At 44.0% G+C, this 27,898-nt stretch overlaps 2 long non-coding RNA genes across 2 annotated transcripts; one reads left to right on the forward strand and one right to left on the reverse strand.

Annotated features, from left to right (window-relative positions):
- Positions 1–13,001: 13,001 nt before the first annotated feature.
- Positions 13,002–17,252, forward strand: LOC123112703 (uncharacterized). The gene is made up of 2 exons (XR_006455648.1): positions 13,002–14,052; positions 15,202–17,252. It is a non-coding gene; the product is annotated as an uncharacterized lncRNA (long non-coding RNA).
- On the reverse strand, positions 15,633–19,009 carry LOC123112701 (uncharacterized). The gene is made up of 3 exons (XR_006455647.1): positions 18,535–19,009; positions 18,293–18,428; positions 15,633–18,083 (listed from the first exon to the last, which is right to left on the reverse strand). It is a non-coding gene; the product is annotated as an uncharacterized lncRNA (long non-coding RNA).
- Positions 19,010–27,898: the final 8,889 nt, after the last annotated feature.

The following is a 27,898-nucleotide window of genomic DNA, read 5'->3' on the forward strand; positions in this document are numbered from 1 at the left end:
TGCCTGGGGGTAGCGAGGGGTGTGCGTTTGATCGGCACTGACCGTGTACCGCGCGATATAGGAGCTCCCTTGCGGTCGGGGGACATGCGCGCATGCACGGCAGGACAGTAGTCAGCAGCGGCCCAGAGCAAAGACTTGTAGGCCCATCTATCGATAACAATGCCTAGTACTACTTTGCATCAAAAAAATATGAGGCCACCAGTGGCCGCATAGGTTGCAACCCCCTAGGACCGAGCCTGGTGTGGGATGTACTAAGATCACACCAAATCAGCCATCATCATACTTGAAGTTGTATTATCAAAGAAATTGTGGATTTGACAAGTTTTCTTTGGCATGCCTGGTTCTCATAACGACATCAATGTGCTCCAATGATCTCACATGTTCAGGAGACTTTGGAATGGGGAAGCGTCATCGTGCAACTACACTGTCAATGAGCACGACTACAACATGGGGTACTACCTTACAGATGGTATCCATTCTCAATGGACGGTGTTTGTGAAAACCATATCCGATGCTCATGGCAACAAGCAAAGCCACTTTGCAGCAATGCAAGAAGCAACTAGGAATTGAGAGGATATTCAGAGTGCTCCAAGCTCGTTGGGGAATTGTTTATTGAACTGCAATGATGATAGAATCAAAGACTTTGTGGTAGGCAATGACACATGTTGTGTCATTTTGTACAATATGACTGTCGATGACGAGGGTGAAGTGGCAACCTGAACCCATAATATTGAGAAACACAAAGAACAAGTTCATATCCTGGATGAAGATGCAGAGCAGATTATGAATTTTCTGCCAATGCATTAGAATCTTTGACATGAACAGATGCACAAGATCTTGTGGAGCAAATGCAGACCCAGAATGAAACCAAATAGTTTAGTGTTTGAATTGTGTACTTCAATGAATTTTATGTTTGAACTATGTTTGAATTGTGAAACTATTCAATATCATGTGATATTCAAGTGTATAGCGGACGTACATAGATTTGCGTGGATTTAAGAATTTAGATATAAGAAGCATGGCTGTCCGGTAGGATTACTAAGGGGCCGCCCGGCGTTGTCCGCGGACACACGCGTGAACGTTTAAGGGGTCTGAGGGGGGTCTGAGGGGGGGCCGTCCGGCGTTGTCCGCGGACACACGCGTAACCTATCATGAGTTTATCATGGCGGACTCAGAAATACAGGTGTGACATTTGTTTTAGGGGACAACTAGGCTCTGCTTGGCATCTGTGTATCTTTATATGCTCATATTTATTTTACAGGTGTATATCATTGGGCACACGACAGAAGGAGGCGTGTATATTTTACATGGGTATAGCGCTGTGAAAAGACAATCCAATGAGCGCCCTAGTGTTAACCCAAAAGACAAGGGCAATCAAAAGATGATAACAATGTAAGTGATTGTGAGCAAATATTTAATTCATCTTCTATCGAATATCTATTATCCAAAAATTTGGGATGCCTTAATAATAGACAAAGAAATGGAAATAATAATGAAGGAGGAGGGGGGGGGGCTGTAGAAGATATTATGTAGAAATTGTTCATGTGTTTATTAGTAACAATTGATATACACATATATTAATATTTTTTATATTTATATCATGGAGCCCCAGATTATAGTTTTGACCGGGTCCCCAAAATCTGAGGACCGGCCCTGTACTTGCTCTTAGTTACCAACATGGTGCAACATGCTACCGCGGTCGTATACAATTAGATCGGAACCGCGCCTTGGCACGAGGGTGCCGGTCCCAACATTTTGGTCAAATAGGTACATGAATCCAGATTTAGCATATGCGTTCATACATGATAATAATAATAGGAAGTGCGCTAGCTACCCGCTTTAGGTGCTGATCAAACACTTGGTATTTCAAAAGAGGTACCAACAAGCAGAACAACAGCTTGCATCCAACGCAATGTAATTAATAAGTGTTTCTAACATATGTAGCTTCAAAGGCTAGTTAGTATATCATTTTATTTGTGCCATTGTATGAAACAGAACAAAGCAATTACAAAGGATTACCACTCTTTTGCCCGTTGTAGCAAATGTTTCTGTCATGTGGCACACATAATAGCGGCCATGTGTGGGGGTGCTGTGGATGATCTTTCACAGTCTACGAACATTATGTTTGTAGAGTTTAACTATGTTTCCTCACACAACTTGGCGACTAAACTCATCTAGGTGGTGGATGCCAGGCTTACCTATGTTAGATTCTACAAAGTTATACCATTTAAAAGTTGTTGTGAGAGTACGTAGCTGGAATGAGAAGAGTAATGTAGCTCTTACCGCGTAGAATGCACTTTGCAGGCTTTAGATTTATTTTCTTGCCTTTGAACTTTTGGATTGGGCTTCCTTTGCGTGGGCGATGAATATAATCGAATGGCTTGTTGTGCTTGCGACACAGTGGTTCACCTGTAACGGCAGGTCCGACGCAGCGCGAGCTCTGCCTGGCCGTGCACTAAACCACATGTGAGCTCTGCCAACACCAATCACCCATGGTGGACCTGTGAGACACCTTCATTGCCACCACACGCTGCTTGATCCCCTCGTGGCCTTGTGCTCGCCATTGTAGTGTCGCATGTGCCCCGTGTTGGCCGTTGCCATGGCCGCAAAGTGAGTCAAGATCTGTGGAGCTGCGCATGGGGCGAGCATATCGGCCCACGCTGCTCAATCCTGTATGGGCGGCGTTTCAATTGGGCGGCGGAGATGATGAATTTTTGCGCCTCGGGTTCGGTTCCTTTGCTTCGCTTTCTGTTTCTGGTTGTCGTGTGTTTCATCGTTAGAGATGAATGAGTTTCTGGGTGGATGCTAAGGAAGTATAGATGTGGGCTTGGGTATAATTCGAGACGGCTCGACATTATTTCAATATTGTTGTGTAGGTTGATGTGTTGGAGCTTTCGTGCTGCCTTGATGTATAAAAACAGAGAAATTCTAGTTTTGATAGTTTCGCTGATACATCATCCTTTTCTTTCCTTTTGGATGTCTGTGAATTCTGACCTTCCCAATGGGGAAACAAATGCTTAATTTAGTCACCTCACTTCAAAATTTCAAATTCGGTGTTAAACTAACACAATGTATTTTTATCTTCAACTTCTCATAGTTATGTACACCCTGACATCTTACATGTTGTAAAAGTCTTGTTTCATTGATGAAATAGTACAGGGTGGCCAGCTCCTATATTTCAAGAAATAAAATCTTATGGTTATATTATATTGTAAATTGGTGCTACCATGCAAGTGGTGGATCCCTGTATGCAATATCACTGGTGGAAAAAAGGCCTTTGGTCGCGGTTCGCAACTGCCATTAGTCGCGGTTGCGCAACCGCGACCAAATAAGCGCGACTAAAGCCCCCCACCTTTAGTCGCGGCTCCTTAAGAACCGCGACTAAAGGCCCGTCCACGTGGGCGCCAGGCGGCCGTCGGGGCGGAGGACCTTTAGTCGCGGTTCTTCTGGCCAACCGCGACTAAAGGCCGCCACAGGTTTAGGGTTTTAGCCCCCCCCCCCTAAACCTGTTTTCTGTTTAATTTGTATTGTTTTATTTCTTTTGTGCTTTATTTTAATTTTGAAGGAGTTTCATATATTCTACGGTACTACATACATGCATATGAATGTACAATTTCAAATAAATTTGAAATTATAACCAAAAAGAATTCAAGAGGAATATACAATATATATTCAATATCATCGGATGACCATATACAATTTTGAACAAGTTTCCATACATGATTTAATGCATATAAAGTTCTACGTCCTCGTAATAGTGTTCTCCTTTAGGATGGAGGACTTCCCTGCTGAACCATCCAGCTAGTTCCTCTTGAAGTGGTCGGAAGCGAGCTTCTGGACTAAGCATCCACCGGAGGTTATTCCTCTGAGCATTGGTATCACTCGGAACCCGCTCAGAGGTGTATCTCCGGATCATCTCACAGACATAGTATCCACATAGATTGGTCTCCGGTGGCTGAATATCCCCAGCATTCTTAGCCTTTAACATTTTGAATTCTAGCTCTTTTTTGAATTCACCGACCTTTGTATCTACGAACCGTCTCCAAACCCTACGAGGCAAAGAAAATTAAATGAACAAGAGAGTTATTAATTAGTTACTTGATATTAGGAAATGAACGAAATAGGCCGATCGATATAGAGCGCAAATGAATGAAAATAATTACTTCTGCAGCATTCTTCTCATGCCGCCCCAAAGCTTTGGATCCATATTCACAGAGTCGTGGACGAGACATTCTGAGGTGTTAACTTTAATTACTAGCAGAATCCAGTGGAACCTGCGGACACGATACATGCACAGTACGTCATGCATAACTCATCGATTAGCCGGCCACATACCATGCATGGAGTAAACAAAAGAGAATGTGCTCAAGACAGAAACACTCACTCAAAATGGTAAGGAAATAGAATATCACTTTTGAGTTCCTGCTTTGTAAGAAAGTGCCACAGGTCTGCCTCCACGTCGGCGGGGTGACGCTCCAACACATGTCCATTAACGATGTGTGGGTCAATGAACCCAACATCATGGATGTTCCTTACTCTGCATTCCTTAATCTTCATTCTGCATGTATAATAGCGGACACAACAATATAGTTAGGACATATATATAGTGCAGGCAATATGAACGAGATGGGGTAGAAATTAATAAATCACTTACAGAACGTAGCAACTGATGATAGATTTATCGAGCTCGCGCAGATTGAAAAGCTGGAACAATTCACTCAGTTCAATTTGTACATAGTAATGTTTGAAGTGATGCTCATGTCTAACTTCCGCATAAATATATTCTTTGGCGTTTTTATTTTTTATGTAACCCTTGTACCATTTCAGCAGACCTTTCATTTGTGGAGGTAGATCCTTTTCCTGCGCAGGCTCGACGAGAGGCCCATTCTTGACATATGTAATTACTACCTCCTTCACTGGCGCCTCATCAAGGCCTAACAGTTCACGAAGAGTAATACCTAAGTTGGCCGCTTGTTCTCTGGCACTCGTTACAGTCAATCCCTGTGCTGCCGCAGCTTGTATGATCTCGGGGGCATCCGGACAGAAGGCTTCCACTATAAGCGGGGCAATCGATTGTTTACTTTGTTCCCCGAGCTGGGCAACTTGTTTCCCGCTTTTTTTACTTTCGGCCTTCTCCCGCTCTTTGTTCTCCTTGAACATGAGTGCCTGCCTGCGAAGTTCACGTGCATAGTCGTTAGGCAGATTCTTCGCGGCTTGGGACGGTGTGCTCAAAAATGACTTAGCCCACTTCTTTTGCTCATCAGAAAATACTGGCTTGGGCTCGGGCTCTCTTTTCTTCTTGCAGTCCGCCTTCCATTTCTCCAAATCAGCAGCCACGGCCGCGTCGACTTCCTCGGCACTACGTTCCCAAGGCCTTGTGGGGAGAGGCTTCAGTGATGGCTCCGGTACCTTTGTGGTCTTAGGTACATAAGGGTCCGGGTTAATAATCCAGGACTGCTTCTGCTTCTTTGCCGGAGGTGGATTGGGGGGCGGCGTCTGATCACCCGCCGGACGAGGACTGGGGGGCGGCGGCTGATCACCCGCCGGACGTTGTGGACTGGGGGGCGGCGGCGGCTGACGTGACGGAGGTGTAGGTGAACCGCCACCACCACCACCGCCACCGCCACCACCACCACCGTAGGGGGGTGGACTTGTTGTCCTTGGCGCCTCGCCTGGAAACTTGATAAACTTCTTTTGCCATAGAATGAAATGGCGCTTGACATCTCCAAGTCTTTTCTCCCCTTCAGGTGTAGCAATGTCAATCTCCAGGTCGTCAAACCCTTGGACTATGTCCTCCACCGTGACACGAGCATAGCCATCTTGAATGGGGTTGTTGTGGTGGAGTGCTCCAGGTAAACATGGTAAAGCACTGCCGATGGCTACCTTCATGGACATGTTCCTGATAGGATAATACAGATGACATTCTTTCATCTCCTTTATATCGTCCACGGGGTAGCGAGGAGGCTCCGGTGAAGTAATTTCGACCACCAGAGGCTCCGGTGCAGTAATTTCGACCACCAGAGGCTCCGGTGCAGTAATTTCGATCGTCGGTGCATCTGCACCAGCCGGTGGGGCCTCCGTGGAAGCCACGCTGCTTCTCCGCTGCTGGCTTCCGAGATCCGCTGGATGATCTTCATGCTGCACCCGAGCTGCATCTCTTTCGGCTACTAGTACACTCATGGTTTTCTTCATCACATCCATTTCCGATGCCAACCGCGCCACAACATCTGCTTCCCGATCCATCTTTCTCTTACGGCTTCTGTAACCGTACGGGTCATCGTTCTGGGGGAACCCTATTTTCCACGGAATGTGCCCCATGCCTCGTACACGTCCTCCATGTTCAGGATTCCCGAGGGCTTTTGTCAGCGCGTCGTTCTCTCTGTTGAACTTGATCTTCCCCTGTTGAGCATCCCTCATTGCGTTAATAAGGGCTTGGGTGGGTTTAATTAATTTGCCCCGGTAAACACACTCCCCTGTCTCCGGGTTCAGCGTTCCCCCATGCCCGTACCACCAGCTTTTGGCCCTTGGGTCCCATCCCTCCGTACCTGGACGGATTCCTCGCGCCCTCAGCTCGTTCTCCATCTTCTCCAACCTAGGCACCCAAATGCGATACCCTCCTGGCCCCATAACATGATTGTACTCCTTCTTAGCCGCATTTTCCTTATTTTTTTTCGATATTTGAATGAACTGCTCCGATTTCTTTTGCTTCACAAATTCTGGCCAATCATGTTTCAGTTTCTCATATTGTCCTTTGAAATCCGGAGTCTTGTTCTGCTTGACAAAGTCATGGGCTAGATTTTGCTTGAATTTCCGGAATGCGTCGGCCATCTTATGAAGAGCGAACTGTTTGACTAGCCTCCTCCTCTCCTTGTTTTCCTCAATCTTGTTACCCTCCTCATCGAATTTGTTGTATTCCGGAGGTAGAACGAAATGTTCCATAAGCTTCTTGAAGCAATCTTTTTTTGTTCTCTTATCGACAAAAGTGAAACCATCAATTCGTGCCTTCTTTGGCTCATTCCACTCCTGGACGGTGATCGAGACGTTGTCTCTAACAATGGCTCCGCATTGGCTGACAAACTTGGTGGCGTTCTTGCGGGGCTCCAGCGGCCTGCCGGTTGCACTGTCGACAACCTCGATGGTGCATGTTTCTCCTTGTTTCATCGTCTTGGTTGCGCCACGCTTTGACGACGTACTCGATTGTTTCGACGATCCGGCCGAGGGCTAAAATAAGAAAGAGTCGCGCGCGTTAGTACACACATATTTATTCAAATCAGTTAGTTTGTATCACCAGAGGCTCAATGTATATATATACCTCGGCGCCGGAGGTGGTTGCTACTTCCATTTGAAGATCGTTGTTTATCGACGTTTGTTCGGCATCATCTTGCTGACGGCGCCCTTCATCTTCACCGTCAAGGTTCAGATAAGAAGAGATATCATCTTCTTCTTCTCCGGTCGGCACATATAGAATATCGCCGTTTATGATGCCGAACATATGTGCTTCACCGTCCGGATCATAGTTGTCCATAATCGGGTCAGCTCTATCGTCCGCCATTATATCGGTCCTGAAAACATGTAGTAAAAACAAATTAATTAAGTGAAGAAGGGGGGCGGTGGCGGTGGCGGTGGCGAAAGGGCGGTGGCAAAAGGAGGGGGCGAGGAAGGGTGTCGCGGTAGAGCGCGAGACGGGGCGGCAGACGACGGCGTCACGGAGAGGGGAGGCGATCCCCTCGCCGTCCCCTCTCGATCCCTAAAAAAACACCGCGCGCATCGCCGCCCCCCTCGCCGCCCCTCTCCGTATATACGTTTTTTTTGTTAATTATCAAATTTTACGGGTTTTTTTGTTAATTATCAAGTTTTAAGTTATTTACCGTTTTTGTTAAACTAAGTTATTTACCGTTTTTGTTAATTATCAAATGTTACCCTTTTTTTGTTAATTAACTAGTTAAAAATTTCTCTCTCTCTCTCTCTCTCTCTCTCGATCATCGCTCTTTCTCTCTGCTCTCTGCTCTCTCTCTCTCTCTGCTATCTCTCTGCTCTCTCTCTCTCTGGGCGAGGCCGGCCGCCGGCGTTGAGGGCGCAGCGAGGCCGGCCGGCGTTGAGGGCGCAGCGAGGCGGCGCGGTGGGCGAGGGAGGCCGGCGGGCAGCGTACTAGGGCGAAAGGGGGCGGCGGGCGCCGTACGTGTGCGAGAGGGGGCGGCGGGCGACGGCGGGCGGCGTCGAGGGCGCGGGCGACGGCGGGCGGCGTCGAGGGCGAGGTCGACGGCGGGCGGCGTCGAGGGCGAGGCAGAGAACGAGCGGAGAAATGGAGGCGACGGGTCGGGCGGTTGTATTTATAGCCCCCCCCCCTTTAGTCGCGGTTGGGGAGGCGACCCGCGACTAAAGGGCCTTTAGTCGCGGTTGGGAGGCGACCCGCGACTAAAGGGTAACCTTTAGTCGCGGTTGGGGAGGCGACCCGCGACTAAAGGGTACCCTTTAGTCGCGGTTGGGGAGGCGACCCGCGACTAAAGTGTAACCTTTAGTCGCGGTTGGGGAGGCGACCCACGACTAAAGGACTTTTTTGGCGGGTTTTTCGTTCCCGCGCGCAACCACCTTTAGTCGCGGTTGGGCAGGCCAACCGCGACTAAAGGTATTTTCCCAATACTTTTTCTTTTTCAAAATCTTAAAAATACAAATAATATATCAAAAAATTCAGAAAAATAAAACTAATTCAATTCAAAATTCTAAAACTACAAATAATATATGAAAAAATTAAGAAAAATAAAACGAATTCAATTCAATATGTTAAAAATACAAATAATATATCAAAAAATTAAGAAAAATAGAACTAATTCAATTCAATATGTTAAAAATACAAATAATATATCAAAAAATTCAGAAAAAAAAACTAATTCAATTCAAAATGTTAAAAATACAAATAATATATCAAAAAATTCAGAAAAATAAAACTAATTCAATTCAAAATTCTAAAAATACAAATAATATATCAAAAAATTCAGAAAAATAAAACTAATTCAATTCAAAATTCTTACAATAAATTATTACACATCATTTCTTACATGATCCATTCAACAAAGTTTGGTACAATAAATTATTACACATCATTTCTTCCCTTGTGTCCCTGCTTGCTTACGATTGTGCCGTATCCATGGAGCATCCTCATCATTTAACTTAATGCTTGGGTCGGTGTTCACTTTGAAGGGCGGAATTTCAGCAAACATATTATAATCTTCTGACATGTCTGTCTTGTCCTCCACTCCCACGATGTTTCTTTTCCCTGAAAGAACAATGTGGCGCTTTGGATCATCGCATGATGTACTGATCGTTTTCTTATCTTTCCGTTTCCTCGGTTTGCTACTCATGTCCTTCACATAGAAAACCTGAGCGACATCTTTCGCTAGGACGAATGGTTCGTCAAGGTAACCAAGATTGTTGAAATCCACCATTGTCATTCCGTATTGCTGGTCCACCTTTACCCCACCTCCTGTTAGCTTGAACCATTTGCACCGGAACAAAGGGACCTTAAAGGAGGGTCCATAGTCAAGTTCCCATATCTCCTCTATGTAACCATAATATGTGACCTTTTGCCCATTCTCGGTTGCTGCATCAAAGCGGACACCACTGTTTTGGTTGGTGCTCTTTTTATCTTGGGCGATCGTGTAAAATGTATTCCCATTTATCTCGTACCCTTGGAAAGTCGTTATAGTCGAAGATGGTGTCTTGGCCAACATGTACAGCTGATCTACAACATCATTGTCATTCATTAAATGTTTTCTCAACCAACTGCCGAAAGTCTCCATGTGGGCCTTCCTAATCCAGGATTCAGGCTTCCCCGGGTTGTCCGAGCGTAAAATATTCTTGTGTTTCTCAAAGTACGGAGCCACCAAGCTGGAATTGGTCAGTACAGTGTGGTGTGCTTCAGTCAGAGAATGGCCGTCCATACATATCGTTGATTTCCTTCCGATCGTGCCTTTTCCACTTAGTCTCCCCTCGTGCCGCGATCGAGGAAGACCAATCGGCTTAAGGTCAGGAACAAAGTCAACACAAAACTCAATTACCTCCTCATTTCCATAGCCCTTGGCGATGCTTCCTTCTGGCCTAGCACGGTTACGAACATATTTCTTTAATACTCCCATGAACCTCTCGAAGGGGAACATATTGTGTAGAAATACAGGACCGAGAACGAAAATCTCTTCGACTAGGTGAACCAGGAGGTGCGTCATAATATTGAAGAAGGATGGCGGGAACACCAACTCGAAACTGACAAGACATTGGATCACATCGTTCTGTAACCGTGGTAGAACTTCTGGATTGATTACCTTCTGAGAGATTGCATTGAGGAATGCACATAGCTTCACAATGGCTACTCGAACATTTTCCGGCAGGAGCCCCCTCAAAGCAATCGGAAGCAATTGCGTCATAATCACGTGGCAGTCGTGAGACTTCAGGTTTTGGAACTTTTTCTCCGCCATGTTTATTATTCCCTTTATATTGGACGAGAATCCAGACGGGACCTTCATACTGCTCAGGCATTCAAAAAAGATGACCTTCTCTTCTTTGGTCAGAGCGTAGCTGGCACGACCTTGAAACCATTCCGGATGCCGGTCATCAGGGTCTTTCAAACGTTGCTGGTCCTGCCGTGCTTCCTTTGTATCATTTGTCTTCCCATACACGCCCAAGAAGCTTAGGAGGTTCACGCAAATATTCTTCGTAATGTGCATCACGTCGATTGCAGAGCGGACATCTAGGACTTTCCAATATTCTAGCTCCCAGAATATAGATTTCTTCTTCCACATGGCTGCGTGCCCGTCAGCTCCCTTCGGAACTGATTGTCCGCCAGGACCCTTTCCAAAGATGACTTTCAAATCCTTGACCATATCAAATACCTCAGCACCAGTGCGTTCCGCAGGCTTCGGCCGGTGATCTGCCTTGCCGTTGTAATGCTTGCCCTTCTTTCTTACTGGATGAATTTTCGGAAGAAATCAACGATGCCCAAGGTACACGTTCTTCTTACAATTTGGCAAATGTACACTTTCAGTCTCATGTAAGCAGTGCGTGCATGCATTGTATCCCTTATTTGACAGTCCCGAAAGGTTACTAAGAGCAGGCCAATCGTTGATGGTTACGAAAAGCAACGCTCGTAGGTCAAATTCCTCTTGTTTGTGCTCATCCCACACACGGACACCACCCCACAGCTGTAAAAGTTCATCAACTAATGGCCTTAGGTACACATCGATGTCGTTGCCGGGTTGCTTCGGACCTTGGATGAGCACTGGCATCATAATGAACTTCCGCTTCATGCACAACCAAGGAGGAAGGTTGTAGATGCATAGAGTCACGGGCCAGGTGCTATGGCTGGAGCTCTGCTCGCCAAAAGGATTCATGCCATCCGTACTTAGAGCAAATCTTATGTTCCTTGCGTCAGCTGCAAAATCTTTGAACCATCTGTCGATCTTTCTCCATTGCGTTCCATCTGCGGTGTGTCTCAACTCCCCGTCCGACTTACGGTCCTCTTTGTGCCATCGCAACAACTTGGCATGCTCTTTGTTCCTGAACAGACGTTTCAACCGTGGTATTATAGGAGCATACCACATCACCTTGGCGGGAACCCTCTTCCTGGGTTTCTGGCCCTCAACATCGTCACCAGGGTCATCGCCTCTGATCTTATAACGCAATGCAGTGCATACCGGGCATTCATTCAAATTCTCGTATTCACCGCGGTAGAGGATGCAGTCGTTGATGCATGCATGTATCTTCAGAACCTCTAAACCTAGAGGGCAGACAACCTTCTTTGCTTCGTACGTACTGGCGGGCAACTCGTTATCCTTTGGAAATATATTCTTCAACATTTTCAGCAAGTTTTCAAATGCCGAGTCAGCTACACCTGCCTCTGCCTTCCATTTCAGCAAATCCAGTGTGCAGCCCAGCTTTTTCAGACCATCATCGCATCCGGGGTACAGCGCCTTTCTGTGATCCTCTAACATGCGATCCAAATTCTCCCTCTCCTTTTCAGTTTCGCAGCGTCTCCGTGCATCAGCAATGGTCCGACCAAGATCATCAACGGGATCATCACGTGCCTCTTCTTCACCTTCCCCTTCACCTTCAGCATCCTCCATGAAAGTATCACCGAAATGAGCAAGATAGCTTTCATCGATGAAATCATCCCCTTCTTCATCTTCTTCCATTATAACCCCTCTTTCTCCATGCTTGGTCCAACAATTATAGCTTGGCATGAAACCGTGCCGAAGCAGATGCATGTGAACATCTCTTGAGGAAGAGTAACCCTTCTGATTCTTACAGATAACACATGGACAGATAACAAAACCCCCCTGCTTGTTCGCATTAGCCACTACGAGGAAATCTTTCAAACCCGTAGTGAACTCGCCGGAGAGTCGGTTACCGTACATCCATTGCCGATTCATCTGCATTATTATAATATAAAATATATAATTAACCATCATGCATTTGTTAAACTAACTAGCTACAAACAATATAAATTAAACAATGAACTGCACACATGCATATTTTATCAATGACACATCAAAGGTTCATCAAGTTGCTAACCGCGATCGAGGAGTGTGGCTCCAACACTTCATGTCATGTTTGTTTCATGCTCTTGGGGCATTTCATCAAACACCTTATGTGCATAAGAGGAACCAAAAGCAAACCTACACCCACTTGTGAAGAGAATGGCTCCAAATGGCTAAGTGTTGGCTGCTGGATGGGTATATATAGGGGAGGGGCTTTAGTTGCGGTTGGCCTGGCAAACCGTGACTAAAGGTGCCCGAAGGCCTTTAGTCGCGGTTGTCCTGGCCAACCGCGACTAAAGACCCTCACGTGCGCCAGCTGGCCACCGAGCGCCCTGGGCCCAGGCCTTTGGTCGCGGTTCACCTCCAGAACCGCGACTAAAGGTCCCATTAGTCGCGATTCCTACAGCTTCGCGACTTATGGGGCTGGACGGAAGCCTGTTTTTCCACCAGTGAATACGAGTAAATTAACTCATAATCAACTCTTAGAATCTACTGCTATAACGAAAAAGATAATGCCGAACGTCTGGTACCTGGCTCCTCCTCCCAAACGCTTTATCTAACACTGGTCGTGTAGCATGTAGTCCTGCCACGTCACGGAGTATCTTTGCTCACTGGTCCCCTGCCACGACACGTTTCTCGTACGTTCGGTACGTGTCACCCGAACGAGTGGAGACTGCATTGGCACCTTATCCTTTTCCAGCAGGCTCGTTTGCTCCTTCCCAATCCTTCATTTCTAATCAGAGGAGAGTGAGGCGAGCTGGCCGGGCTGCTCTTTGTCGGGGACGTCGCTGTTTACTTGCCCGCGCCAACGGCCAGCTACTCGCCGGGATTCGCGGTGTGCCCATGTACAGCCGCCTTCCAGAAGCCATCTGAGGGGCGGCCCCGCGACGCTCACGCGGAGGTCCCGACTTAGAAGTTGGACGAGCCTGTGTGGCTCGCGGCTGAGCTGCTCTTCGCCGGGGTCACCGTCGTCTCCGTGCGCCACGCTGACAGGAAGCTAGTTGCCGAGTTCCCGGGGATTCGCTGCGCACCCAGGTACTCCGCCGCCTCCCCAGTAGCTGTCCGAGCTGCGGATCGCGACGTGCATGCGAATGTGCAATGGCTCCGTTGGTCCGATGAGCATGGCTGCCGGCCATGGCCGTGGTCGTGTGCCATTGCCTCTCCTGCTGGAAGGACGGAGGCTCGCGGCCAAGATCCGGGGAGAAGCTCCGTGACAACGAGCTCCTCTAGGAGCAGGGCGAGCACGTACTCCAAGAGCACGATGACGACGACAAGCTTGAGGCTCCTTCGGGCGACCTTAACGAGGAGGAGGGTGGCAGCTGGATGAGGGTTAAAATCACGCCGGAGTCACCGTGCTGTCCTCTGACGACACAGCCGGCGCCCCATGATCTTCAGGACGACGGCGGCGCGACAGCTGGACCTCCATGCCAGCCTGTCCAGCCAAACTCCACAAGCTGCAGCTCACGAATCCAATCCAAGAAACGTCCTGCCAGCTAGTGCCATGGTTCCCCAACGGAAGGAGCAGGTGAATTACTTGCTATTACTTTAGAACTGCTTTCTCCTTTCTTCATTCTCCTATTACAGAAGCTACACCATATGGTTATTTGATGATCTATTAATTCTTCATGGCAATGTGGTTCGTCAATAGCCATTAGTGGTACATGCACGTGTGTTGAGTTTAATTTCAGTTATAGTTTGACTTAGTGGTCACTTTCTTTGTCGGTCTTTGCCCATGGAGTTCGGAATGCTCATATGATTTCTATTTAAAAAGTTTCCGAAATAGGAGGAACTTGGCAGCCATGCCATTTGGTGACCTTCAGATAAGGTGTTGTTCCATGCATTGTGCTTATCTTGCCAAGAACAAAAGAAGTGCTTACTCTCTGTCATGTTAGAATTTCTGATTCAGTAAACAAGTGGTCATGTATCAGGAGGAACGAGGAAGACGGACAGGAGGAGTTTGGTGCCAATTCTACAGGCGTAGAGGATTTTCCTCTGGACTATTATTAGGGTTGTTTGTAGTTATTAATAGAATTATTAAGGGAGAGAAAGGAGGACCATTGGATTATAACAGACGGCAGGTTATGCCTGCTAGAGCACCTGTACAGTAACAACTGCACAGCAGAGGAGCCGAACCCAATTTTTAGACCCCCAGCCCTGACGTGGTCTCTCCCTTACCCATGTTGCAGCGACTGTGCTGTAGGTTGTAGCATTGCCGCCGGTGTTGAACTTGACGGGTATGTGCTGCTCACTGGCAAGTTGAGCGCACGGGGCAGGTTTGTGGTGTCCGGGGACCTCCTCATCAACGGCGCAGGAGGGTGGTGCTCGAGGAATCGCGCAAGTTTCTTTTCACAAAGTTGTGCTTGAGATGGAGGACGGTATCGTTTCATACCTCATCGTTTTATGTGAGCATTGGATTGAATTTTCAGGGGATGATCTCTGAAGCTGTTCATGAGCTTCCTCCACCAATTAGACTGATGCTATGTAATTACTGGAGCTCTGAAGCTACAGTTATGGGATCCAGTCTTTTTAGACCCTTTGACATCACATACCTCACATGATGTGTTAATGTTCTATATATACCTGACATAGCATTTTAACCATGCTGCAAAACTAAATTTACCATGCTACAAAGTAAACTTGCCATGTTAGTTCACATAATGAATCCTTTGTGCAGGGAGTTCTAGCAACGCATTATACAAGGAGCTATGGCATGCTTGGGCTAGGCTGTTGATCACAGTGCCTCGCCAAGGTGAAATGATTTACTACTTTCCGCACGTTTATATTGGATCCATGTATTTAAAGTTCATCCACGTACATATTTAGAACCTGATATTCTCTAGTGTGGTCATGTATTAGTTGAAAAATGAATATCCATCATAGGGTACCACCTTACATACAGTGCTTCTAGCCTTACAGGCCTCACCAGAAGTCCCTTTGCCAAGCTTCACTGTAATGACTAACTTACTACTTGACAAACATCTTTGCTAACTGATAAAAGCAACAACGTAGGTAAATAAACTGATTTTCACATGTTATGACAAACTGATTTCTTCCAGCTGACAAAAAACCAGAGAAAACAGAGTACTAATACATAGAGAGACTGTATAATTGTTAAGGCTACTTTATGCATTAATTTGGGAATAGATCAAACATATCAGGATATACATGAGTTGACTGCGAAGGAAACAAATCATCATCTACTGATACTGTACTAAATGAACATTATCCATTCACATCTCCAGTATTATACTATTATACATGACAAAGAATGACTAACAGTACTCGTTCTTCTCTTAAAGCTGTCAAGAAAATACAGTCAGTAGAAAAGTTAGAAGGATTTTGAGCACTAAACTCCAGTTGTCAATACACAGGACTGTCTACCGATCTCCAACCGGTTAATTTAAGGATCATCACATTTACCAATAAGGGGGCAATTGTATGTAAGATGTGATTTGCTTGCATGCATTTCATAGATAAATATGTGCATAAAAGTTAGGACTTGCCTACATACCTGGATATTTACATTCACATACAGAGACAATATATCTTCAATTCACATGTAGGACACAAGAATGTATAGTCACAAACTCACAATTCCATGGCAGCAAAAATCTTCGATAATCTGTGAACTCCATAAACAATGATATTATAGATCTCTTGTTTTGTTGATATATTGACATAGAGAAGAAGGAGATTTAGTCTACAGGAGAGAAGCAACCATCAATGGTGTTAATGTCACCTCTCCATAGTACCATCGGTCCAAAGGCACTCAAGTACAAATCAAAACACAAAAATGACAAATGGCGCTGGGAGTTTGGAACCCACCCATCCGATTTAGATGATTTGGGAAAGAGAAATGATTTTGCCCTCTTGTGGATTTAAAATAGAATTAGAAAAGTTCACTGAAAATGATGAATAGGTGTTTTAAGCTCACCCAACTTCCTTAGTTTTGAAGATGAACAAATCCCTCTCAAAACATAATTTAATTCATCATATTTATGCAGACATTGCCAATTCACAGGCGCGCTTTGTAGACTCAAGACCTGTATTATAGGTGTGCTAATGCCTAAAGTGGCAGAACAAATCATGCTCCTATGCACATCACAACAGACATGCATAAACACATCACAAATTTCTGAAGAAAAGGGTCGGGGTGTCACAAGGCCACATGATTTTCATAGGAAAGACTTCTGGTCATGTGTCATCTAAAAGTATATGCATGCAATGACCTTTTCTCTCTTGATCTTGGAAACATCTAACTGCCTGGAAAGATGCTAGAAGCATGATGCAGACCCGCGGCAAAGTATTTTTCCCCTAAGAAGCTACAGAGAGAGAGCAGTGAGCCAGTGATCCTCACCTAGCTAGTGCGCGTGCACACACACACACACACACACACACACAAACATCAAGCCAACACACCATACACGCAGCAGCAGCACGCAAGCAACAAACACGCGTGTGGCGCAGCGCACACGGAGCCAGAGATACAACCAATAAAGCGTGGAGCAGACGGTCATGCTTGCCGTCGAGCCCTTCACACTAAAAGGGATCAAGGAGTAGGACATTTCTATTCGTAAACGTTCTCATCGTAGGGAGTAATTATCAAACAGAGAAACAAAAGGAAAAGAAAAGCAAGAAGTTCCCTTTCTCCATCCATTTTTTATTTTCTTTCACTTATATACATCTGACCAACACACAAGCACTTTATAAAACATAATTCCAATTCAAGAACACGGTTGAAAAGGAAGAACAACTCATCATGCTGTTTGATTTCTTCTTGGACCCATGTTTCCTATCACCAGTCCCCTTCATGCCACCCAAATCCTCATTGATCTCTGCAAATCTTTAAACGAAAGCATCCAAAGAACCAATATGTATATACTCCCTCTTAGTACAAAGTTGAGTCACTTATTTTGGGACGGAGGGAGTACAAAGTAGAAAAATTAAATTAATAAAAGCTATATAATTGATGGAAGGAACTTCATTTTATAATGGAATTCACTCTATCAGGCAAACTGTGATGTTTTGGCATCCACGATCAAAACATCAACATAAAATTCAAATATTTAGACATGACAATAAGTGAGACATGATGTCGTAAAAAGCAGAGTTTTTGTCAATCATTCATGTGGGACAAAATACATAGTTGATATGCTTAATAATAAGTTAACAAAGATGACACCCAAACACTAAAGATTTGGTTTCACCGTAACACATTAATCTTTGCCATGTACAGTCTAGCCCTCAATACCTGACATCTTATTTTACAATGGAACTCTCTTTTCCCTAGGCAAGCAGCAGTAATGTAGCAGTAGCACTTCTTTCTCATGTACTCATGTTGGACAGAACAAATATTAGATGCTGAAAATCATGTTATACATGAAGCCAAATAAGCATTTTTGCATAAACCAAAAGGATAAACTCACCTTGGGGTAGACTGCAATCATCTGATAACCACATCAATCATGTATAATCTATCCAAACAGATTCATCGGTCAAAATATGACAAATAGCATCCATCGTGTAGCTTTGTTAAGGGTACTGTTTGATGTCGGGCTGCAAAGCATAAACACTTGTTACTACATTTAAATCTATGCTGCTAAAAAACAAGTAAGCTCATCTTATCATGTAAATGAATCTATGAAAGAACTCCATTTTTTCTACTACTGCTTTGTTCCTTGCATCATTCTGGAACATGGTTCCTAGATATTCTCAAAAGGCAATGACATTCTTTGCAAATCCTGGTCATAAATATCTTTTCTTACCTGGAGATGATGCTTTGACTGCATATGTTGAGACCAAGCTGCACAAAGCCCCTCCATGTTGAATTGGCTCAATGAACCACATCTGTCTTTGTACAACGATTGCCGATTGGCTAAGTTTCTGCATTGCTGCAAATGCCTGTAAGAACATAACAATCTTAGACAGATTCGCAAGACCAATAAAAATACAGTAGGTGAGACATGTGCAGAAACAAAGTAGAATCATAAGTTCATGATATATGTACAATTAGAGCAGGTCCGGGAGTGGTGTGGCGCGACGACACCCGCGAAACCACAGGCCATCGTCGAGTCGGCGCGGGCGTGGATCTGCACACCAGCGAGGAGCATGCGTTGGGTGGAGAAGCGACGGCGGAGAGGAGCCGGAGTCGAAGTCGCCCAGTCCTGGCCTCCTCCCCTCGATGCGCCAGCCGGTGGCGAAGGCGCGCTCCACTTGACCTCCACTCGTCGCTCCGCCTGGCCGCGAGGTGGACTTGCCATGGATGCGCCGCCGTGGTCGCTGGGACCTCTCTGCTGCACCTCCTGCAGAGCTAGGGTTTCGGGCGCGGGGAGGGAAGGAGAGCTGTAGAGGTTGGGCGCCGGCCAGGAGGTGGAAGGAGGAGTGCGCTGTGGCGTCAAGCCGTGGAGGGGCTGGTAGCGCGGCGGTTGTTGCACGCGCGGCGGCTAGGGTTTCGTGGGAGGGGGCGGGGAAGAGAGGAGAGCAGGCGGGAGGGGAGGGAAACGACCGGTGCTTGCTCTCCACGATCTCACCCGATCGATATTGGAGACTTTTCCAACCACACGAAATTACGAAAATGCCCTCGGTGGCCGCCCAGTTTTACACGCGGTGGCGCAGCTGTTTTGACACTATTCATTGCAATAGTGTCTCCTTTCAATCCGACGGCCTAGATCGTCCGGGAACGAGATCCGACGGACAAAAACGGATCAAGCAACCCGATCCAACGGCCAGGAAGCCTAAATCGCTGAGGAAGCGGGAGGATGACCTGCATTCTTATTTCTCGATTGGCGGAAAATGGAACTAGCAAGGCAGGAGCATGCGAAGCGGCAATAACGACAAACCGCGGCCCCGCCGTCCGGTCAAGATGCGGCGCGGCAATCCCGGGGAGCAGGAGTGGAGTAGGGTTGTCCCATCCGTGCACCGGTGTGGCGGAAACAAACTCCTCCCTATGTTAAGCCACACAAACATGAACCTGCCCATCACGTGGTCGCATGATACTCCTAACACGACCTATTAGCGCACTGATGCTCGTTTTGCCGGTAGCAAGGTGCATGCTTCACAAATCTGAATCGCAGCCTAGTCCAGTCAAAGATGCGCCGCGTGACACCACCACCACTTTGCATTTCCATGTTACGAGATGCAAATTACACTGGTACTATAAGAAAGTGCCATCATCGGAGTATCCTGCCCTTGTATTGTGTTTTGTGTCGGCACATTTGTTTTCGCTCTGCCCACAGTTTCTGCAAAACCTCAGCCATGTACAAAGAGAGGCTTTTTTTCTGCACCAACAGAGGTTTTGACTGAACGGACACACTCATTGCACCTACTATATGTTCGGTTGAATGCTTATTTGAAACAGCCGAATTTTACTCCGTGATCCTTGTCGACCTAGTTAATCTCGACCTATACCTATAGGCGCGGCGTACTTTCACATGGCAAGCAAGCGATCGGATCGGCGCCGCATCTGTTACATGTGAACTTGCATACGACGGGCTCCATAATAACTTTGTTTTATGGAAGTGCCACCACGCTTGACCGCATAAACCTACACGATCGTCCGTTTAATCTTGGATCCAGATCACTGCAGGCCTGACCATTAAGCCCAAATCTCATCCATCCTAGCCAAACCTCCGTCTTTAACCACTGCGTCCACTGACATTCTCCGCTTGCTTGCACACACGTCCACCTGACCAGCGAATCGACCGCTCACAGTGCTAGTCATGGCCAGATTCCGATCGTTGCAGTCCGCAGCTCTCCTGCCAGTCTTCACGCTTCTTCTTCTGCTGCTGCTGCTGAACTTGTCGCCGGTGTGGGCGGCAGCGCACCGCTCCTCCTGGAAGCTGTTGGTGACCGCGGCCCGAAACTCGTCATCGGACGGGCAGCAAGACATGGACGTCGGCAGCTGGCGGACGGTGGAGCCGTTCAGGGGAGCCGGGGCTGACCTCGGGCGCCGTCGGGTGCCGAAAACCCGTGCAAATCCGTCGCACAACTAGCTAGTGTAGCAGCAGGCAAGTACACCATGACTCTGGATCACATCTCTCTTTTTTGCAAGCCCGTTGTAAAATTGCCCATTTCTAGGCCTCTGATTTCCCATTGATTTCAGTAGGGCCAAAGGGCGAGAGGTGTGGTGAGATCGATCCTGATCAACCCTGCGGTAGCCGAGAAAGATCATCAAGCTAGGCGGAAGTTGGCACAGTTTTTTTTTTGGGATGATGGCAGAGGTTTAATATAGAGATTATTACAAGTTCAGTAGCTAGCTACATTAGTTTTTTGGTTGTACATCATATTGTACTTTTGATTAACGTATGGATGTATGTATGTGATATTAAGTTAATTTAACGCAATTTTTATAAGCAGAAGAATCGCTTTGAAATTAGCAAGGCCATGTAACAGTTAATTTTGAGTGTACAATATAGTGACCTGACTGTTTCTTTTATCGAAAAATCTGTTTAGCGAGTATGTGTCCTCGATCTGTCTTAATGTGCGGCGAGAGCAGGAGCATCCGATTCCCTTTAATCTGGGCCTGGTTCCCAGATATATGTGCAGCATGCGTCACTCTACTATGTGCACTACAGGGTGAAAATAATTCCTAAGAGTAACTTTAGCAGAGTCATTACATTGGCCTAATCGCCATAAGAACTGTCAATATAGTGTAACTGGGCAAAATGGCACTCTAGCAAAGTCGCCATATCCGAGAAAATTCCCATAATTTATGATGTGCCCTTCACATATGGCATCTCAGCCTTCATATTTGACTACTCAGGGCTGTCTTTTGGACCGTACTCCATATGATAGTTGCATGTAGAATACATGTGGCGCAAAAAAAACTTCAGGTGGTCTTTCACCGCATGTGGGATGGCAGAGAGGTTGGAGAAAAAAGATATCCCATTGTCAAGTAGGTTCCACGATTATGGAGGTAGCAAATATGGACTGTAAGTTTGCATTTTATCTCAGCTTCCATAATATTTTGTAGTGCACTCTACAATGATCATGGAGCTACCCTTTTTTTTTTTGAAAGGTGGAGCTACCCTTTTGATGACACTACTAGAGTTGCTCCAACGAACCGCTGGGTAGAGGAGTGTCCTCAACCAATCGGTAGCTACCAATAAACAACGAATCTTTCCACCTAACACCAGTATTCGTATCATTTCGAAATTACTACATGTTAACTTTTTTGTATTAACAAACATGAAAATACAAAAGAAATTGATATTTCAATAATATTCAAAATATCATTTTCCCAAAATAAAAAACAATTTCAGGAGTTCAAACACATTCAAATACTTAAAAATTTAAGACATAAATAATCTAGATTTCCATAGACATTAATACATTTAGAAATTTAAAATATAATTTTCAAGTTCTTTTGATAAGTTATAAAAATAATCTCATTAATCTTTCAATTAATTTCCAATTTTATATTTTATTTCAATGAAATTTCCTTTTCTCTCAACAAAGTTTGAGTGACTGTTCAAATCAATTTAAGAACATTCAAACAAATTTTAATCAATTTAGAAATATTTTAAAAAATTGGAAACATTCAATCGGCATTCCACCCAAATATCAATTATGCAAGCCATATTTGTTTTCTTAGAAATAATCAACATTCATTTCAAAAAAATCACACTTGTTTGATATCACAATCATTACAAACGTGTTTTCACTTGCAAATACTATTCCAACGAAATATCAAAAATTTTGTTTAAATATTTCTTAATTTGGTAAGAGATCAAAATAATTGAAATTCGTGTGATATCTCGGTAAACATTTTAGAAATCGATTCAAGTGTGACTATAATAACTGAAAGTAGCACGAAATCTAGGTGTAATATTTATGAAAATGATTGAAATAATCAAAATTTCTATGTATTTTAATTAAAATAGATTGAAGTTAAGAGTGATGTACTTGATTTCTTAATATTATTGAGATACTTTGTAAAAAGATTCAAACAATAAACTCTCACTAAAATAGTACGAAAGGTTAAAAAACATTTCATTTTGCAATACACCAAAAAAATTGAATTGAATATTTATTGGAAACCCTTTTAAAAATCATTGATAATAAAATGTTTCACAAAATGGTTTTAAATGATTGAATTAATTGAATATAAACTAGTTGAAAGTTCCTTGTGACTTATTATTTCAAAGGCCTTGTCACCGTACATGATGAACGTGCATTCTTCCCCACTGGTATTTTGGTGTTTATGACAATGAGGTTAGCGAGACAAATTTTGCATATAAAACATTACTTATGTTGTGTAAATACTAGCTAGTAGGCGATGCCAAAAGAATGTTTTTGTTTTTTATTAATATAATGTTTTGAAATCTGATAAGTGGACAAATTAACATTATAACAGTGCTCAAATTTCATTACTATTTACAAAACCGTTTAAAATCTTTGGGATTGTGTGCTACACAAGAGGTAGCTAATAGCGGACCACCATATAAAAGAAATTGATTTTTCTGCATGGCACCCGCTTCATTAGGGTAATCAAAGATATAGTGGAAAAAAATTCAAGAACCTACTATTTGATAAAAAAAAACTAAATGTTAGGTGTTTCATAGCAATTTTTTAGATGTTTACGGGAGCGTTTGGTTGTATTGCCCAGCTTGCCCATAGCTGAGCTAGCCTAGCTAGCTTAGCTCGGCTGGGCTACGTTTGCCTTAGCAGCACGTTTGGTTCATTGCCCTTGCTAGCAACAGCCATCAGCTAGTCGTTTGGTTGTGCTGCGGGCAAGGTAGCTCTTTTTCACAGTATCCAAATACAAGTAGCTTATAACAAATACATCATCGCTACAATATCATTGAAAAAATATCAGTGAAACGGAGAAATGGCTACAGGCAGATCAAGTTGTAAATAGCCATGCAAAAATTCAGCGCAACTTCATGATTGTAAATTTAACACACTCTGTAAACACACTGACTGATAAAGAATTAATCTGACTAACAAGCTTATTTTTCAGGAATGAAGACCTCTCTGACATCATTACATGCTAGCATGAGTCATGGACATTATTTCCCTAGGGACGATGCTAGAAGACATACAAAATAATCCTAAACTTTTACAGTAAAATGAATCACACGCCAGGAGGAACATGAACGTGTTCAGGAAAGTTATCACGGACCCAGCGCCGCACAAACTCTTGAATAGCAGCCATCGGCCTCCCCTTCAACATGGACGCCACTTGTTCATTGGTGGCCAAAGATGTCTGTAGTGAAAGTCGGACGATAGAGGGTATTCTTCCATGTCATCAATTATTTTGAATAAATTCTCATTCGGGTTGGTCACGTGTGTGAAGTGCATAGTATCCGACATATCACGCAGAGACCGCGTCATGTCTTGAACTACACTCTCCTCACACTTCACCCTCTTACCTTTATCACGTTTGCCACCTCTAGGACGCTTCGAAGATGAGCTTTCATTATTGGTGTCGTCAGGAAGACAATCTGAATCATATTGTGTTGCTGGATCAACCTCAATATCAATCGCACTCTTCTCGGTGTCACCAATAAAATCCTTGTCACGAGCATGAACACGGTCATAGGGTGTTTGAAGGACAGTGAACTCTCCAGTAGCATGCTTATCCTGAAATATGAACTCCATCTCATCAAAGTTGGCAATAGGCACATTGATATATTTTGCCCTCTTGTCTTTGTTCTGGAAGAGAGGAGGAAGCATGAAAATGTTAGTTATAAAAGACAAAACATAATACAAGATGGAAATATAATTTGACAAAATTTAGATGTAATGCTCACGTTCTTCATCCGTACAACTTCAGTATCATCATATAATATTATCTTGTTGACATCATCAAAATTGGCACTGCTTAAATTCTTCGCCTCTAGTATGATCTTCCACTGACCTTTCAGCTTATGGAACTTGTGATAAACTTGCTTTTGTGTGAAGGCGGTGGTGAACTTTGCATTGATTTGTTTTGCACACTCCTCATGATGTGTCTCTTTGAAGACAAATTGTTTTCCCTCAGACTGAATCTTCTCTTTGTAGTAACGTAGCATTTCATCTACAACTTGGGGCTGCCACACCACATTGTTACTCGCCATATCCCTGTGGCATCAATTAAATTTTATAATTCATAGACAGAATAACACATGTGAGATGCATATCACATTGCACTCGTACCAAGGGAAAGAAATCATGGTTACAAGTTGAAGAAAGAAAACACACAAGTCATTCTTCTAAGTGATAATACAACTTAGAATCAACAAATTCATATAGAAAGTTTGAAAAAAATCAACCACGTCTAACATTATGCCTATTTCTCCACATATTGGCTGCCATGGCATCCCTATCTCTAAGCACCTCCCTTTGTTCCTCACGTAAATCCCGTTGGACACGGCCAACTGATCTTGGATATTGCTCAAACCAGTTCTGCTCATTGTAGACTAGTTCATCAGGACCCGCGTTTAGTAATATCCAGTTGTGAAGGATACAACATGCTATGACGACTCGAACTTGTGAAGGAAAGGGATAATAAGGCCTAGTTGTCAGAACTTTGAAACGGTTCTTTAAAGTTCCAAATGCCCTTTCAACAGTAGTACGAAGGGATGAGTGCCTTAAGTTGAAAAGCTCATTCTGGGTGCGAGGTCTATTATTACCCCTCCATTCATGCAAATGATATCGAGTTTGGCGGAACGGTGGTAGGAATCCTTTCCTAGCTGCATAACCCGCATCCGCAAGATAGTATTTACCTAACATGACAATATCAGCAATTAATCACTCATTCCCTCTATATGTTATATGTTCATATGTAACAAATGCAGGGGCCTACCTTCAGGGACTCTAAGGCCATTTGGATGCTCAAGAGAATGTCTTAAAACAGTTGAATCATGTGCCGAACCCTCCCAGCCCGCACAAACATAAGTGAACAATAAATCAAAGTCAACTGCTGCAAGAACATTTTGGGTAGGGAATGGTTTCCTGCCACGAAATATGTCGACTATCCGAGATGGAACGTTACATGGAACATGTGTACCATCAATAACACCGTACCAATACAGTCCTAAACATCCAAGTAACAATTAATTAGTAATACACCTACTGCACTATGAAGTTATTTAAAAATTTATGGGTAACTAGATGGGCATTGTACTATACCTTAAAATAGGGATCAAATCGTGGGTTGCCTTGAATTTTTGATGGTGTATCAAGTGTTCGATGCCTAAGCATTTCTGGCCCAAGTTTCCCAATTGCAAATAAAACTCTGTTGAAGTAACGACTCACTGTCTCACCTGACCTTGTGAAATGAAAACTAATGTCGACATTTTTCTTATGATGCCCTGCTGTAGTGAGGAACATGGCAACTTGCTCCTCTAGAGTACAATGCCATGTATCTTTAAGTGGACCCGTACGGCGTAATTTATCACAAAGTTTGAAGAAAACTGATTTTCCCATGCGCAATTCACCAATGCAGTGTTTCTCCTCGCCACAATACAGTTTCCGTAGATATGCCATTCTTTCTTTATTTCTCTCTAACAATGAGTATCTTGTAGGGTGACTAGAGTTGCTTAGATATATGATCAATGAACAATATGCCACTACAAAAGCACTGAAGAACGCAATTTTTCTGTTAATTTGCGCACTGTCGTCCATCTATAAATACAAAGAAGATCGAATATTAATGACTCACACAACACGGTGTCGTTAGTATATACAGTCCAAGACTATTGTAGACAAATCTTTGTTCATATAAATGAAAATAAGATGCTGGCACAAGACAAAAATAGAGGAGGCTCTGTTTGTTAAGAAAATACATATGCAGAAGTAATGAATCAGTTCAGATGCATGCTAAGTAGATAGCTCTGTATGCATGATTCAGTACATAGCAAATTAAGGATTCAGGTGCAGATGCATCATTACATGTTCAGTAAAATCAATTCATGTCATGCACTCCTATGAGCTAGTACCCAATTGCAGTCCAGCCAAAAATAAAAATCAAGAGCTGGGTGCCTCCCAACAACAGTATCCTCCCCAACCCCAACGCCACAGTGGCTTTATACTAGAGTTTCATATCATCTGAGGTGTACCAATCTAATCCCAAACCAGCTCACCCAACAAGAATCCAACCTTGGATAAGACCACGTGGAGTATAGAAAGATAGTACTTAGGATTTGCAGCTTCTAGTACTAATCAATTCCTGAACCAGCTAATCCATTGCCAAGAAAAAAGCACACGCATACACAACAGAATTCAAGAGAGGAGGCGGACGCAGACCTGGGAAAGGCGCGTAGGCGGACGCAGACCAGAGCAAGGCCAGATGTGGGCTTTCGCTGTCAAATCTGGAGCGCCTTCAGCTATCGGGAAGGGGAACTGGGGCGGATTCGCTTGATTTATCTCTGCAGCTGACGGAGAATACGAAGACCTCGGGGGATATCGTTGGGGATGAGGAAAATCGGGGGGAAAGTGGAGGAGGAGGTCGAAGTGGAGAACGAAGATGTAGGGATTTGTTGCAGCAGACTTATCCATCCGGAGAGTTCCGCGTAGATCTTTTCGCGCGTTCCGGCTTTGCCGTCGAGGGCGAGCCGAATCGGCTCTCCCCGCGGAGCGAGGACTTTCTGGCCTAGCCAGGCTAGCTGCCCCCAAAAGCTAGGATATTTTTGCGCTACCAAACGGCAAGCCTAGCCTAGCAAGGCAAAACTGATTTTTGCCCATGAACCAAACGCACCCTACATGACCAATACATTTTTAAAATCGAAAACTTGATACTTATCTCTAAACGCATTGGATAATTTTATATATTAAAATTATATGTCATCTGACATTAATTTATATTAAACTTTTTAACTTATGCATAACACATTGCCCTAAAACTGTTATATTAATCTTTATATATTTTTATATTTGTTTACATTAACCACATATAAATGTGATTATTTATTAAAATATAATATTAGCCTTATAGAGCTCTAATATCTATCAAATGCTAATACATTTACATTTAGTTATATCGGAACCATATTTTGCAACAAGATTAGTTTGTTTTTGTCCTTGCTCTTAAATTTTGTTTAATACATTGCCCTGGAACCATATTTTGCAACTAGTTTTTATGTTATTTCTCAAAAATTAAGTTTGATACGTTATACTTTAATAGAATCATCACTTGATTGAATTGATGTAGATATTGACACATAAAGTGTACTTGGTATGTATCTTAATACATTTGAAGATCCTTAAAATATTTCACGGTACAAACCAAGAGTACATTTTGAACTTAATATCTTGATAGGGTTTTCTAGAATTTATGGTTGTTTATAAAGAAAAATCTCAGTGTATGATGAGCCTATAACTAGTTTATCCATATATGAAACACTAGCTCGTTTCTTGGTCTTCCAATATTTTTAGTGTCATTCATGTGC

This window comes from Triticum aestivum, chromosome 5B (genome assembly GCF_018294505.1).
Source record: "Triticum aestivum cultivar Chinese Spring chromosome 5B, IWGSC CS RefSeq v2.1, whole genome shotgun sequence".
NCBI lineage: Eukaryota > Viridiplantae > Streptophyta > Magnoliopsida > Poales > Poaceae > Triticum > Triticum aestivum.